Source organism: Equus asinus, chromosome X, assembly GCF_041296235.1.
Source record: "Equus asinus isolate D_3611 breed Donkey chromosome X, EquAss-T2T_v2, whole genome shotgun sequence".
NCBI lineage: Eukaryota > Metazoa > Chordata > Mammalia > Perissodactyla > Equidae > Equus > Equus asinus.
In genome coordinates, this window is record NC_091820.1 from 10805045 (window position 1) to 10822490 (window position 17446).

A 17446-nucleotide genomic window follows, 5' to 3' on the forward strand; every position below is an offset into this window, starting at 1 on the left:
TTCTGATTCATTCAGTGGCAAAAGGAAAGTTCCAGTTCCAAAAGATAATAGGACCTAGGATTGTTACCTGACAGTTAGTGAAATTTGAAAACCTTTAATCTTCTATTGCCTTTGAGTGAAAGCTAAGTTGCTGGGCAGAGGCAGAATTGAAGATGCTTAGTTACGTATACTCCCCTTTTGTGTACCTAAAACCTCAAGATTTGGATTAAGAATCCCTTTAATGTACATTTTCAGTTAACTGATCCCTTTTTCTAATAATAATTTAATGTTTTCTAAACAATATATGGCCATTATAGAAAATACAGAAATAATTAACTAAAACTAACAAAATTTAAATTATCCGTAATTTCAACAATAGACACCCATTATGGAAAATATAGACCATATAGTTAAAAAAATATTTAAATTATCCATCTAGCTCAACATCTAGACAGAACCACTACTAAAGTCTGTTACATAAATACATGCACATATATATATACGTATATAATATACATATGTACACAAATTTTTAAACAAAAACATAAAAATATTGTACATGTTATTTCTTAACCTACTTTTTCACTTTATAATATATAAGGAACATTAACATTTCGTAATTCTTAATTATTCTTCCACAATATTTTTTTAATGGCTATTATATTCCACTGTGTGATTATATAATAATTAATTTACTCAGTCCCCACTTGGCACATATTTAGGCTGTTTCCAATTTCTTCCCTCATGAAAATAATTTTAGCGAATACCGATGTAGCCACAGATTTTCAAAGCCCTATGATTTTCAACCCTTAGGATAAATTCCTAGAAGTAGACTTGGTAGATCAAAAGATATGCAAAATACAAATTAAGTCTTTTCATATGCATTGCCAAATTGCCTTTTCTGGATTTGTTTTAAGATTTATATATTGCTTTTCAGTTATGAGCAATGTGCCTCGTAAGCTTATTCTGTATTTGTTCACTTCCTATGATTTCTGGGAACCCTGAGGGACATAGGATATTATGAGCTGTGGTTGTGCTACCTGCTGACAGTGCAAGCAGAGCTGAATCCGTCTCAGACACACACTGGTGTCTGCCCTGCTAGGGTTCATCTTTACAAAGAGGTCCCTAAAACCACCCCTTAAGCCCTTATTGTGGCCTCTTGGGAAATAGCTAGCCAAAGTTTCAAATCTCAAGTCAGGTGCCATGCCAGCAATAGCTAAACAGGCCCATTGCTGACATTTCTTTTTTCTTTTTTTTTTTTTGAGGAAGATTAGCCTTGAGCTAACATCTGCCACCAACCCCCCCCCCTTTTTTTTTTTTTGCTGAGGAAGACTGGCCCTGAGCTAACATCCGTGCCCATCTTCCTCTACTTTCTATGTGGGACGCCTACCACAGCATGGCTTGCCAAGCGGTGCATAGGTCCATACCCAGGATCCGAACCGGCAAACCCTGGGCTGACAAAGTGGAATGTGCAAACTTAACCGCTGTGCCACTGGGCTGGCCCTGTATTTCATTTTTAAGGGCCAGTCAAAGTACATGCCAATGGCAGACTTCTTGTCTATTCCTAAGAATCAGCTTTTTCACTGAGCATATTTCACAAATGGTAATGTTCTCACAATACTTGCTACATAGACACTGCTAAAAGAAATCATTGCAGGAGCAGGACATGTAATGGTTACTGTAAATTTGAAAGGGAATATGAATACATTATGGTCATAGCCATTTTCCCATTACTGTTCCTGGCACAGTACATTGCTCATAGTAGTAGTCAGTAAACATTTGTTGAAAATTGAATGGATAATTAAATGAATGCTGTCTGTAATTCTTGATGTGTAAAAGAGTTTATGTATGGTTGTAGTACTTTAGACTCTAGTTATGGTTGGGGCCTAGGCATGTTCTCCTTGAGTCTCACTTAAGTCTGCAAGAAGATATGAGTGGAGCTAGAAATGTGAGTCAGAAAGAGTAAGACTAACTATTGTTACAATTATCACAGTTCTGTCAATTAGTTGTGAATAAGGTGAGCAAGATGGCACAATTAGGACTGGGAAGTTTGGATAATAATGATAATAATAACTCTAATCAACCCTGGAACTTTTGGTGTTTACTTTTTTAGGGGATCAGATTGGCAACAAGTCTTTTGTGACAAGAAATAAGACTATGCCCTTTGGGGGAATCAGAAACCTCTTTGGAACCCTGCCTGATATCACACACATGCGCACACACACACATTATTTCTTTGACGCTGTGCAGAAGACCTTAATTATTTGGCATTTTTATAAAATAATATGTATTCATTATCTATTGCTGCATAACAAATTACCCTCAAATTTAGTGGCTTAAAACAGTACACATTTATTATCTTCTAGTTTCTGTGGGTCAGGAATCCACACATGGCCTTACTGGGTCTACTCTCTCAGGGTCTCTAACAAGGCCACTGTCATCTCAAGGCTTAACTTAGAAGGATTTGTTTCCTAGCTCATTCATGAGGTTGTTGGATCCATGTTGGACTGATGGCCTCAGTTCCTCACTGTCCTTTGGTCAGAGGCTTCCCTCAGTTCCTTGCCATGTAGCGTCTCCATACGGCACCTCCCACTACCACATCCGGTTGCATTAGAGCAAGCAAATAAAAAGGCAAGAAAGAGAGTGCAAGTAAGATAGAAGAAAGTCACAGTGATTTGGAAGTTTTGCTACTTCCAATAGAGGGAGTAACATCCCATCACTTCTGTTGTATTCAATTTTTAGAACACATTGCTATAGTGGTCCAGGCCACAGTCAAAGGGAGTGGTTATGCATAGGCATGAATACCAGGAGGTGGGGATCCTTGGGGCCATCTTAGAAGTTTGCCTGCCACAGAATCCATGAAGGGAAGTAGGTGTATCTCTATATCTATCCATCTGTCCATCCATCAACCCATCTATATCTATATCTATATCTATATCTATATCTACTATCTATCTATCTACCTACCTACCTACCTACCTATACATCTCTATTAAGATTCCACTAGTTAAATAACTCATGGGAAATATTCGAAGCCTAGATTAGCTTTATAGACCTTTATCTCCTCAAAGCTGACTATTTATTCATTCCACTAGTTCCTCATCCTTTGTCCTCCCTAGGAAACACCTTGTTTAGTATCATATTAAGAAAGATGTTATGGCATCATTATCAATAGTAGCAATAAGACCAACAAACTTTTATTGGGCAACTGCTCTATGTAAGGAACATGCAAGGACGGCAAGGACATTAAGTTCATTTCTCCATTTTTTAAAAATATACTGAGCATTTATTGAGTGTCCCCCATCTGCTCTATGCAAAGCATTTGAGATGCAAAGATGAATATGAACGTCCCATTAAACGTTTGTCTAGTTAAAGTCATTAAAGAGGTCCAGAGCCCATGCTCATGGGGAGATTCTAGACTTGTCCCAGCAAAGAGGAGGTACTGCCCAGTTTGGCCCCACTATACAAGTCCTTCCCCCAACAGCTTTCCATTTCAGTGCAGCTGGGGTGACCTCCATAGGCTGTGTTGGAACTTTGAGAGTAATCTCATGCTGTCAACACAGGCAGCTAGAATAGTGGTTCTTAAAGAGTGGTGCTGGATCACCAGCATCAGCATCACCTGGGAACCTGTTAAAGATGCATAGTCTCAGGCCCTACCCCTGACACCACATCAAAATTTCCAGGGGTGAGGCCCAGCAATCTGTGTTTTAAGAAGCCTTCTAGGTGATTGAATTTGAGAGCCATTGACTCAGAAGATTCCTTGCCCTTATTTCATAGTAAACAGGGTTTTTCCCCAATCCTACAGGTTACTTGGATCCAAATTCCAGGGTGGGTTTAGCCCCAAAGCCCGCTAAAAATTCTGACTTGGAAGTCACCCTTTCTTCCATTGTCTTTCAGCTACCTGTTGCTTCTCTGTCTTTTTCCCTTCTTCTTTCTATGCACCCTACTGTACCACTGTACAGGTACCCTTGGTCTGGTCTTTAAGTCATTGCTAAATAAAATTCAAGAAGCTAGCCATCTCACTATGGAGACAGATGCACACATAATCAAAGCATGGTCAGAATGATATAAGTCCTAGTAATGCTCAAGGTGGAGATAAACGTCGGCAGAATCCTAGGGGAGGATTATTTTGTTCCAGCAGGGAGGATTGGAGATGATGTTACAGAAGAGAGAGCACTTGATCTGAGCTTTGGAGAATGAGAAGCATTTTAACAGACTGAGAAGTGGGGGAATTAGTGTTTTGACATATACCTGAGGAGATGTGCAGAGTTGTGTGCTTAGAGGTCCAATTCTGCAGGTACAGCCACTGCACCGGTAGCTTTTCCCAACTTGGAGCATTATCTATTTTAACCTGGATTCCTTCTCATCTGCCTTAGCCAACTTTAAGAAAACCTATTGTCCAGATTTCTCTCTCCTTTCTCATCTCATAAATATTCTGCATTTTCTCCTTCATGGGATTAGCATCTTATAAACAAGTTGGAGCAGGCACATTTGTAGCTAATAGAGACAATCTGAGAGTTAATAGCCTGGGCAAGCCATAATAGTTAAGATCACATGCAAGCAATTTCACCTTGGTCTTACTATAATAAGTCACCATGTCAGGTTTATAATCTTATGGATCTGGGTGATGAGTTGAGGAGTTTGGTTGGAAAAGAGAAGAGTGGCTGGTTAAGAAAAGTTTTTAATTTCCAGAAAAAGGGAAAGAGCACAGAGGAGATAAATGCACATTAATGATCTTGTTTTACTTAGATTTAGAATGTCATGATGGATTACAGTGATTTTCAAGAGGGGAAAATTTTGCCCCCAAGGAGATATTTAGCAATATCTGAAGACGTTTTTGGTTGTTACAGTGGGGCAGGGGAGCTCCTGGCATCTGGTAGCTAGAAGTCAAGGATGTGGCTAAACATCCTACAATGCATAGGACAGCCCTCCCCCCAACACCAAAGAATTATCCAATCCAAAATGTCAACGTGCTGAGGTTTAACCTTGGGTTAAAAGTACATTCAACACCTATCAGATTGGCTAGAATAAAATAAAGTGGCACAGCAAGTGCTGGCAAGGATGTGGACAAGCCAAGTAGAATCACTCATACACTGCTGGTGGGAATGTAAAATGGTATAGCCCCTCAGGAAAACAGTTTGGTAGGTTTTGGTAAAACTAAACCTGCAATCACTATACAACCCAGGAATTGCACTCTTGGGCATTTAATCAAGAGCAGTGGAAATTTATGTTCCCACAAAAACCTGTGCACAAATACTTAAAACAGCTCTATTCATGATAATCGCAAACTGGAAACAACACAGACTTGCTAAAAAGGGTGAATGATAAAACAAACTATGCTACGTCCATACCATGGAATATTATACAGCAGTAAAAAGAATAGACTACTGATACATGCAAAAACCTGGATGAATCTCCTGAGAATTATGCTGAGTGAGAAAAGCAAATTCCAAAAGGTTACATACTATATTATTCCAGTTATATAACATTCTCAACATGAATAAATTATAGAAATGGAGAACAGATTAGTGGTTGCCAGGGGCTAAGGATAGGAGAGCAGGTGAGCAGGTGGGAGGCAGGTATGCTTTTAAAAGGGCAATACAGAGGATTCTTGATGATGAAACTGTTCAAGATCTTGGCTATAGTGATGGATAGACAAACCTACCCATGTGATAAACTTTCATAGAATTGAACACACACACACAGACACACACACATGAATACAAGTAAAACTGGGGAAATCTGAGTAAGATGAGTGGATTGTATCAACATCAATACCCTGGTTGTGATACTGTACTATGGTTTTGCAAGATGCTATTATTGAGTGAAAAAGGTACATAGACTATCTGTATTATTTCTTACAACTGCATGTGAATTTATAATTATCTTAAAATACAAATTTAAAAAACTTTTCAGATCCACATAATCTGAGGACATTAATGGTTTGGTTTGTATAATCTTGCAGTAGATTATACCTTTTCTTTTTTGTGCTCAATCCATTGTGATTTTTGTCTTCTTTCTTTAAATTAAGTATAAGACTTCAAGGTAAAACAAAGTATATTCATCTGTATTTATAATTTCTGAATGTCACTAGATATGAAAATTATAGTAATCCCTGTCCACCTTACCATTTTTGTTTGCAAATGCCACTGTCCCTCCTAACTACATGTGTTTCACTAGGCTAAGAAAACAGCCTGTTGCCATCAATACAAATGCAGCACTTGAAATAAGGACATCGTTTATTAGACCATAACTCACCTCCAAGATACTATGATTTATAATACTAAGGAAGAATAATATAAAACATAAGCTCATCAGAGATTATAAATATAAAAGAGTGACATTTAAAGAAAACTGAAGTTTTCAAAATAGCTCTTTCATTCCAAGTTTTAGTTTTTCAAAATTCCTAATTAATATGTTTCTAATTAGAACTCCATAGACATTACCCATGTAAATATTGAGCCTAATGTGCTTGTTCTTCTGTTAATTTGTCGCTGCTAAGAATATATCTTTATTCCTTCTGTTCGGGCTGAGCAGTGATTTGCCAAACCAGTTCCCTGTTGCAGTGGTGTTACTAGCTTTGCTTCTAAATCAGAGCCACTACCATACCTCTAGTACTAATGACAATTCAGAGTGGTAGATCAAAGATATAAAATCTGCTTTGTAAAATGAGGGATATTGCTATTTCTGAATCCATGGAAGGTAGAAAGCAATAGGAGAGGCTGAGGTTAGGTCTTTCAACTCTCTTCTGTTTGATTTATTTGACAAATAGAAGATAGTCATAGTCTACATGTCAGGACAAGATAGAACCAGAGCGTCAGCATGATTTCAAAGAAACATCTGGAAAATCACATAGGACAAAGGTATTCTGTGCCTACGAATGGTGAAAGAGAATTTCTGTTTAGATAGTGAGCAGGATGATCATTTAAAAAATTATCTGGCAAACTTTTTTTGAGGATAAAATTGGACTAATTAAGCCTCAATAATTACTTGAGTAAAAGTTATGTTTGTTTTCAACAATGATTTTTGATAAGTGAATGAGCATTTCTTAGTGCCCAAGAGGATGCTGAAAAATCATTTGATGGTAGGGACCATTGTCTTGATCCTGTTTTTAATGGAAATGTCTCTATTTTATTATTTAGTAAGAAGTTTGCTCTTGGTCCCTGGTAAATATGCTTGCTCAAGTTAAAGATATATTTTTCTATTCATCACTTAAGTAATCATTTTTTATCATGAATTTCTGTTTAATTTTAGCACATGAATCTATTAAGATGATCATACGGCTTTTGCTCTTTGTATAAATTGTTTCCTGATGTTGAATTATCTTCGTACTTCTTCTGTGTGGTGTATTATGTTTTAAAAATCCATTTTAATATTCAATTTGCTAATGTTTGCAGTGTATTTATAAATGAAATTGGTTGATAGTTTTCTTTTGGGGAATAGAGCTGTCCTTATCTGATTGACATGGTAGAGTTAGTCTCTTAGAAATAAATTTGAACTTTGATCTTTTCCATAGCTTTGGAATAGTTTAGATAGAATACATATTATCTTTTCCTTAAAGATATGATATGATAGCCCTATTCCTTAGAACTACATGGTCATATGGCTTTTGTGGGGGAAGGGAGAATTTTGACAATTTAAAGTTATTTTATGGTCTATTGAGTCTTTTTAACTCTACTTGGGTCAGGTCTAACAATTTTTATTTTCCTTGAAAAACATTCCAATCATGTAGATTTTCAAAGCTATTGGTATATAACTGTAATTCTCTTGAATGCTTTTGAATACCTTGGGCAAAGCATAATTTGAAAATATTTAACTTCTTTATATCAGCTATTGTATCCAACAATATCTGGATTTAGGGAGACTGATATCCTGTCCCAGGTATGGGAAAAATTAAGTCTCAGTCTCTTAAGTGTCCTCTACTTTTAGTAAGGCTTGCTTTAAACACAGTCAGAATTGGCAGTTGCATAGATGACACGTATTGAAGGGAAACAAAAGCCTCTTTGCCCCCAATTCTTTACTACTTCTTGATCACAATAACAAGGAATTCCGTCAATTAGTCACTTTTCTAGATGAAAATTAAACCTAGATTAGGAGTGTGAACTACCAACAGGGAAGCACACCATCTGATTGGGAGAAAATTAAGGGAAGATGGAAACATATACTGAAGTTCTATACAGAAGAGAGAAAAGGATGACAGATGCCTTTGAAGGACATTCCTATGAGGGAGAACCTGTAATTTTAGCAAGCAAAGTGAAAACTGCCCTTAAAGTACTGGGAAGAAATAAGTCACCAGGAGTAGATGGGATATGGATAGGATTATTTCAACCTACAGAGACTGAATCTGTCAAAATCCTAACAAGGATATGACAGCAAATATGGAAAACAAAACAATGGCCTACAGAGGGGAAATGCTCAATATACATCCCAATCCCCAAAAAAGGAGATGCCAAGGATCATTGCTCTAATTTCCCACGCAAGTAAAGTGATGCTCAAGGTGCTTCAACAAAGGCTTTTACCTTATAGGGAGCAAGAAATGCCTGATGTCCAAGTTGGATTTTGAAAAGGGAGAGGCACATGAGATCTAATTGTGATTATTCATTGCCTACTGGAGTGCTCCAAAGAATTTCAGAAGAAGGTTAGTCTATGTTTTATAGACAACAGTAAAGCCTTTGACTGCGTGGATCATGAAAAGCTGTGGGCTGCTCTGAAAGAAATGGGCGTGCCTTAGCACTTGACTGTCCTGATGTGTAACCTGTACTGTAGACAAGAGACCACTGTCAGGACAGAATATGGAGAGAGAGAATAGTTTCCTATAGGCAAAGATGTCAGACAACGGTGCATTTTATCTCCCTATCTGTTTAATCTGTATGCAGAACATATCATACAAAAAACTGTGCTAGATTCAGATGGAGGAGTGAAAATTGGTGGAAGAAATATCAACAATCTAAGATATGCAGATGACACCATCTTACTGGCAGAAAAAAGCAATGACTTGAAACAACTTCTGATGAAAGTGAAGGAAGAAAATGTCAAAGCAAGACCGCATTTGAACATCAAGAAGACAAAAATCATGACCACAGAGGAGCTAGACAACTTTAACGTAGACAATGAAATTCTTAAAGATTTTGTTTACCTTGGTTCAGGAATCAATTTAAATGGAGACTGCAGCCAAGAAATCAAGAGAAGACAGACTTGGAAGGGCAGCAATGAAAGAATTAGGAAAGATCATCAAGTAATGAAGTGTCATTAGAGACCGAGGCCAAGATAATCCATGCCCTCATATTCCCAATTACTATGAACAGGTGAGAAAGCTGAACAGTGAAGAAGGCTGGCAGAGAAAAAATTGATTCGTTTGAAATATGGTGTTGGACGAGATCTCTGTGGATACCCAGAACCGTCAGAAAGATGAACAAGTGGGTCCTAGAGCAAACTAAGTCTGAACTATCACTGGGGGAAAAATGATAAAACTGAGGCTGTCCTACTTTCAGCACGTTATGAGAAGGCAGGATTCTTTGGAAAAGAGAGTAATTCTCGGAAAAGTAGAAGGCAGCAGGAAAAGATGAAGACCAGATATGAGATGTATTGACTCATAAAGTAAGCCATAGGCATGAGTCTACAGGAGCTGAGTAGGGCTGTTGAGGACAGGACATTGTGACATCACTCATTCACAGGGTCGCCAGGAGTCAGAGCCACCTTGACAGTATGTAACAACTAGAGTAAGACTTTGGAGGCCCCAAGTTAAGTAAAAATATGCACTATGGAAGAAGCATCACATGCTCCATTTTACCTTATCACAATATGTTTCAGCCCTAACGGATCCTTGGACATCATGGTGGGATGTATACCCTTGAAAAGTATATCAAGGCTTACTGTTTTATTCCAGACTTTGTATTCTAGATTTTATTCCAGCCCAGGCAACCTACACCTAATTTCTTCCTCAAATTTGCTTGCCTGTTTGATTTTCAATGTTTAACCCTGGATGGTGACCTTTGATTAACTCAGGCGTAACCTCTCAGCAGGAAAATTCAGAATCCTCACACTAGGTACAGACTTGAGGGTGTGTGGATGTCCAATGACCACAGATGAGCTGGTGAAACGTTAATTAACAATTAAGTAATTAACAGCCAGATAACAAGGCCATCAGCATGCCTGGAACCAATCGCTAGGAAACTTACTTATTCTTTACCCTTGAAATTTCTATTGACTAAGACACGTCTTCATGGCTTCTTGGCATCCATCTACCTTCCTGTTATAAACTGAAAGGACAGTTAGGACTACTTAATAGTAAACCTAATGAAAGTAAGAAGTTAGTTTTCCTTAATTCTAAAAACAGAGTCTGAAGACACCACTACATAGCGTATTTAGCTAATAGCTAGTAGTCTGAAATTCAACTCACCATGTTTAGCTCTCTCCACGCATTGTCTCTATCTGGTCCAAGATTGAGCATAATAAATATTGATCCCTTTACCTCACAGGGATTTTTTCACCGTGTAATGAGCTGCTTGTGTAAAGCTCCTTAGAGAAAGCTACTGCTAAGATACAGCACTTCAAAATGCATGGAAAAAGAAATCAATCGTGGCCTTATCAAAGAAGGTTAGTACACAGTCACACACACCACCTCTTAGTATCCTGGGGAAAATCACACTTTTTTTTGTTTTGTTTAAATCAAGGAAGCGTTAAAGACTTGATTCCCTTTTCCCCATTAGTCCCAAGAAGATAGCTGCAGGGAAATCACAGAGTGGAAATGCTGGGATAGAATAAAGCCAGGGACTGATTACATCTCTGCTGTGCATGCTAATGCCTCAGCCAGCATTGCTTCATATGAGGAAATGAGAGGGTTGCATTTATTCCATCCACACCCTTCCATAGCTCTGGTTGACGCTGAGCTGTGCTGCACAGCTTCAGTGGTCAGCTCCTAGAGGGAAAGAAGGCTGCCTGTTGGCTTACTTTATATCAAAATCGAATTGACTAAATTAGTCACGTGGGCTATATTTTGATATTCCCTTTCAAATGTTTCAGAAAGTCTCCAGGTTTGTTTCTATTTCACAGAATTAAAAGCTCACACACCTAATATATTAGCTTCGGTGTATTTTTCAGAACAAAAAAGAATGCTTGAGTTCAGAAGGACTTGGCAAGTAAATATAATTCTTTCTAGCTTCTGCCTCACAAATTAAATCCTTGCTTTGTAACACCCCCTAGACCAGTATTTTCCTGACTTTAAAGTGCACATAATCCCACGAGGATCATGTTGAAATGTAGAGTCTGACTCAGGAGTCTGGGGGGGCAGGTGATGAGATTTTGCATTTCTATACAACTCCCAAAATGATGGCTGAGCTGCTGGTCCACAGACCACAGTATGGGGAGCTAAGCTATATTGTTACACAGAGGTGCTAACTATTTATTAAATGTCTTAGAATATAAAAAAGGAAGAAAAAATAAAAGAAAAAGAGAAAGTAACCAGGCAATGAAGGAAATATGAGAAGGTCTGGATTTTCAGACAATAAGAGAACAACAAATAATTCAATACCACTGGGCCAAACACTTCAAATTGGAGGTATGGTGATGTAGTGGGCCTGCATGTCTAATCACTTAAGCTATGTACAATAAGAAAATAGGATTCGTGGAAATAAGCAGTCACTGTTCAGAACATGTATGCCATTTCAGTTCCCAGATGGACAGAGATTTTCACTATCTCATGATTCCTCAGGTAATAAGAAAAAACTTCTGAAGTGTGACATAAATGGCCTTCAAGAGGCATTAGTGCTTAAAGACAAAAAAAATCCTCTACTTCAAGGTTATTGGGGAAAAAAAGAGCATTTCAAATTGGCAGGAATGGGAACAGCAAATGGTAAGGCAGAATTTTCCTTCTTAAGTGGGTCAGTTGATGAACTATTCAAGTCTGCTTATAATCATCCAAATATTCTAAGGCATGAGGGTGTATCACAGTGTTAGGTTGACTCGAATCTTGGAAGGAAATGTCAGAAGGAATCTTCCCTGCTCTGTTTCCTTGAGGTGAGGAAAGGTCTGTTGGATGGATATGGAAGGAGAACTTGGCACCTCTTCATCCTTGAGTAAAGGTGTTGAACAGTTGGGTATAACAAAAACTAGCTCGAGGCAGGAAGCCAGAATATCTGAGTTCCAGTGTCAATGCTGCTATTAATGAACTTTTAGACATTGGGTAACAGCTCTCTGAATGTTTTCTTCTTGAGAGGATTCATCTATAGCATTTTCCAAAGTGTGACAGGATATTAATTGGAATTATGTGGAAAATGCTGTCTGTGGTTAAATGAGATAGGCAGATACTGGGTTAAATACACTTAAGCAGGTTTCATTAGAGGCGAAATTCCTGAATTCTTTATGTGGAGCCTCTGAATATGGAGAGCAGTATTTCCAAAAGTTATTTGATTGTGGAACCCTTTTTACAAGGACCATCTCACAAGATTAATGTTCCACGGAACTTACTCTGGGAAATATAGATGCTTTTTTAAGGCTACTTCCACTTTTAGCACAATATCATCCTACTACCAAAGTTAAATCAGGAATATCCAGAAATCTACCTACAAAAAAACCTTAAAATACAATTAGGTTAGTACTATTTTTAAATTGTTGCTGTTTTAACTTGATAAAATCAGTTTTAAAAAATAACCTCTTCATATAATTTCAGAGTCAATGCACTTTTACTATAGAATTCGATTTGAAAAATAGAGCAGAGCACAAAAATTTATAATTCTTAGGAGAATCACAATCATTAATATTTTCATAAAGACCTTTCTAGAAATCAAAGTATTTCCTAAATTAACTTTATTGTTTTCATCCTTAAGATTTTTGTGTCCAATCTAGCAAGTCTCACGTTCCAATTTGCCTATGGCCATGCCGCTTTCACATTTCACCTATTTTTTTTCATAAGGACCTTCAAATAAAAAATTTTTCTGATCTAAGGTGGGATATTGAAGCTTAAAGATATTCTCAGAATGAAAGATAGTAATAAATTGCAAAGTAGAAAATTAACTTCATCATTACAGTCAGATATATTATTCTTATTACAATGTTCTAAGGCTGAATTCTTGCTATATCTGAATATTCCCTGACAGTGGCATCCAATTTATTTGTATATTCATACCCTACTTTGCTGCAAACATAATTTATGATGACTATCTAAGTATCTTTAAATTGACTCCAAGAATTAAAACTCATTGGCTTTAAGCTATTAAGGACCCACAGCATCTTAAATATCTCTGAGGTAGGAAATGATGACCTTCATTTTATAGATTCATCAGAATAGTAGGATTAATCATAATACTGCATAATAGTCCTCACATTGGGTGCTTTTAGTGAAAAGGCTAGAACAAATCCTAAGAGATTTTGTTTATAACCCCGCCTAGAAAAATGAGGGATACACAAAATGACCTCTGGGGTTGCCTTCCAACTTTTATGAATCTTTCCATTAGAAAAACAAGTTATTCAAGGAAGAAATAAAGGAGACTGTTTCCTTAAAATGTATTTCCCCTATAAAATTGTGCAATCGTTGTTTTCTGAGAATCCTATCTTACAAAGTTGTATTACTGATGTTTAAGGGACAAATCACAGGTTTCTGACAGGAGAGGAGTTTTATTGACTTTCTATGATTAAAGGATAAAGAGAAGATTGTGCAATGCCAGTCTTCCTTCGCCAGCTGCTGGTATTTTGATTCTAAATATCAAAATATATTTCCCTTTAATAGTCTTAAAAAATAACAGTGAGTCTAAGAATTAGAGGTGGTAATAGTTCAGACGGTTTGCCATCAGCTGAGACCCGCCAGTTGGCTTAAGGATGAATGATCAGGCTTTCATCGTAAGAACTTTTATTTTTAATAACTGATGCCGAATATGTGTTGCCACCACTGCTCCCCACTTAATTACTTTTCTTTTTGATCAAAAACATTAATGAAAAGAGGCCTAATAAATCACGTGCCAAAGCAGCAAATCACTTAATTAACATGTGTTGCCTGATTGATGGTGATAGAAAACTGCAGCAGTGCTGAGCAGGCTCACAAGGGCACCTTCAACCAATGTGGTATCTTGAACAAACATAAGGCTGAGAGCGTAACACACGAATCCTATTCTCATTTAGGAACTCGCCGTGACAACTGCACATCACAGTGTGATTACAGTCCTCTTTCTTCTCTGACTCAGAGGCTCTGTGCTCCTGGCTGGGGGGATGTAAACAGTATGTGGGAAACATAAACCAACACGTGCTGGGGGAGGCTATTTCTAATACTAACAGCCAGTATTTATAGAATACTTACTACATTCCAGGGCCCCTGGAATATGTGTTAAGCTTGTTTTATTTAACTCTTCAACAATGTACTTAGTTGGTAATTATTACTATCTTCATTTTATGAGGAAAAATCTGATACATATAGGTGGTGAGCTGCATGCCGAGTTGCACAGCTAATAGGTGAGGAAGCCAAGTCAATTTTACCCCATAGCCTCATTTGATTGGCTGGAAGATGTTTTCCCATGTGTTTCCAGATAATTTGAAATTCTGTGGGAGAATCAAAAACTACTTTAGATGTCCCCAGAATGGGGTCACCTGAGAACCCACAAGGGTTGAAACAACTGGGCTTTATAAATACACAATGAAAAAGTTGATTACATTGCGTGAATAAAACACAGCAACATTTTAATTTGGGTTGTGTGAGAATGGTAGATCAGGGGTCGAGGTAGGGGTTCTTTTTCTTCTTTATCCTGTGTTCCAATTTCTTTTTTGTCATGTGGTTTTGCTGCTTTTGAAATAGGAAGCAATGGAAACCAACAAATAAATCCTTCTTCTATCTCCCTCAGGAGTGGACAGGTCCTACTTCACCTTAATCTGAGGTTTCTCCAGAATGGATGACCCACTCAACTTCACTGTTAAAATAGGTTGCCTACATTCCCAAATGAGCTTTGGGCTCTGCCATCAAGGTTGCTGATGGCTGAACAACACTCCCCATCTGCCCACTACCGAGAATCACTGGCTGGCCAGTCTGTTGCTTAAAGTTATTCATGAGGACTTTCATCATCCCTTGCTTCCAGATCCTTTCCAAGAGCATTGGGGATGGTAGAATGGATAAACCTTTAACAATCCTGCATAGCATCGCCTTTATGAAGGGTTGGTAGGTGCACTGGGTCAAATGAGACAAGTAGGCATTATTCTGAACTCATGGAGATTCAGAGGAAGAAAGGGACTGATACATTCTCTGTACCATCTACAACTCAAACTTGAGGAACTTCAGACCAGGTGCATCGTTTGTGTGTTAGGGGATGTGAGGGGAAAGCTAATAGACTGAGTATCTCAGTTCTGCTAAATACTCACATACAAGAAGACAGAGAGCAGAGCTTTGGCAGCTAAAGTGAACGAGGGGATCACAAAGGATAACCAGGACCCAGAACAATTCCTTCGGACCATGAAGAGAGGCAGATAGCATCAGGTATGCCCTAAAGTCAGAAGAAAAGTGTTCTAATAGGTGAAAGGACCACAGAAGAAATCAAAAGGAGGCGGGAGGGAAATTGGAGAGGACATTGAGGGAAAGAATTACCCCTCCCCGCTTGACCCTTTTCTTACCAAGAGATTCCAAAGTAACAACTGGAAGATTTTTTTTCTTCCCCATGGGAACACACGTCTAATTTCATTATAAAGTCAAGGGAATGAAAAGATTCACGTTACATATGGAGTGAAAAGTACTTCTGTGTAAAGGACAATCAGTGTTAGGTTTAAAAAGAAAAACAATTGAACAGCAGCTCTCTGTGAGTTACTCAAGGGGTATAAAGTTTCAGTTACGAAAGATGAGTAAGTTTTAGAGATCTGCTGTAAAACATGGTGCCTATCGTTAACAACACACTATTGTGAACTTAAAAATTTGTTGAGGGTAGATCTCACATTAAATATTCTTACCACACACACAAGGAAACTTTTGGAGGTGATAGATAAGTTTATTACCTTGGTTGTGGTGATAGTATTATGGCTATATTCATATGTCCCAACTCATCAAATTGTATACATTAAACACGTGCAGATTTTTTTGTATATCAATTATACCTCAATAAAGTCAAAAAAAGAAAAGAAAACCAAATCATCTTCTAATGACTTGAGATGCTCACGAAGTAAGATTCCATTGCTGTAGTGGTTCTTAGCCTTTTGGGAAAGGTGGCAAGGACAAAGATCCCTTTAGGAATCCGATGAAAGCTACTGAACCCTCCACGGATAAAAGCACATACATTCTCCACATGAATTGATGCATTTAATTCCAGTGGTTCTACTTCCAGGTATGGCCTATCCATGGAGTCCATTAAAGAACATCATGATTGCTGATTGCTCTCAGTGTTGTTCCAGGTTTCCTCCCTTCCCCAATAGGTGTATAGGGTGCTGTCCTTGTGCTATGGGCATCTCTGCAGCTTGTCATCTTCTATCCACCCAACTCATCTCTCATTCAACAGTTGTCTGCTCCCATTTTAGAATGATAAACCAGCCTGCTCAGACTTCATTTATGCACACAGGGGACTGTACAGGGATATGATTTTCCTTTTTCTGTGATCAATGCAGGTATTTGTTGATATGAAAGGAAACTGCTTCAGATTTTAAAAGGAAAAATACAACTTTCCAAATTGAAGAAAATATAGAAGAGAGATTCTAATTTCTTCCCTTCACATTTGACAGCATGATAAGGAGTAAAGAGTGGGTGGAAATTGTCACTGCAGCTTGTCTGGCTCTTTCCTGCTGCACAGCTGCATAGGAACAGATTTTAAGAATGGTTTTGCACAGGATCTAGATTGATAATGAACTACTGAAGCAATGATATCTTCTCAATATGCGTGATTTCCTTAATAAAAATGGCCCAAAGCAGTCCTTAGGCCTAAGAGGGCATGTGTATACAATGACTACCTGAATTACAACAGTCAATCTGGAATTTTTGTGATGCCGTACAATCCATTATGCATTGACTGAGTCTGAACTTATCATTAGACCACCCAACTTCCCTACTCACCAGGCTCTTTTCAACTCATTTCAGTCTCTCATGTATGGTCAGATAATCAAAATCCAACCACTCTACCAGGCAGAAATTTATTGGTGGTTACCCTGCAGCCTATGCAACTTAGTTTGGCTTGAGATGCTTTGCACCTCAGGCCACCTTGTGTAATGGTACACCTTGCGCTCTACACAGATTGTTGGGCTTAGGGGGCTTGAGCAAGGACTGAACGCCAACCAGAACTCAATGGCTGTGTCTCATTAGCCTTCATGAAATACCCAGAAACCTCAAACCTTAGTGGCTTAAGCATTTTTTTTTTGCTCATGGTTATTCTAGGTTGGAATCTGGTTTGGGCTCAGCGGGATGGTTCTTCTGGGCTTGGCTGATCTTGGCTAGCTTGCTTTTTCATCTATAGTCAGCTGGTGGGTGGGTTGGAGCTGGCTGGTTTAGGATGGCCTCAACTGTGATGTCTGGGATGAC

At 38.2% G+C, this 17446-nt stretch overlaps 1 protein-coding gene across 9 annotated transcripts in view; it reads left to right on the top strand.

Moving 5' to 3' along the window:
• The window catches only part of GLRA2 (glycine receptor alpha 2), a 268210-nt gene that overhangs the window by 23538 nt on the left and 227226 nt on the right, over positions 1-17446 (top strand). The window lies entirely within an intron of this gene.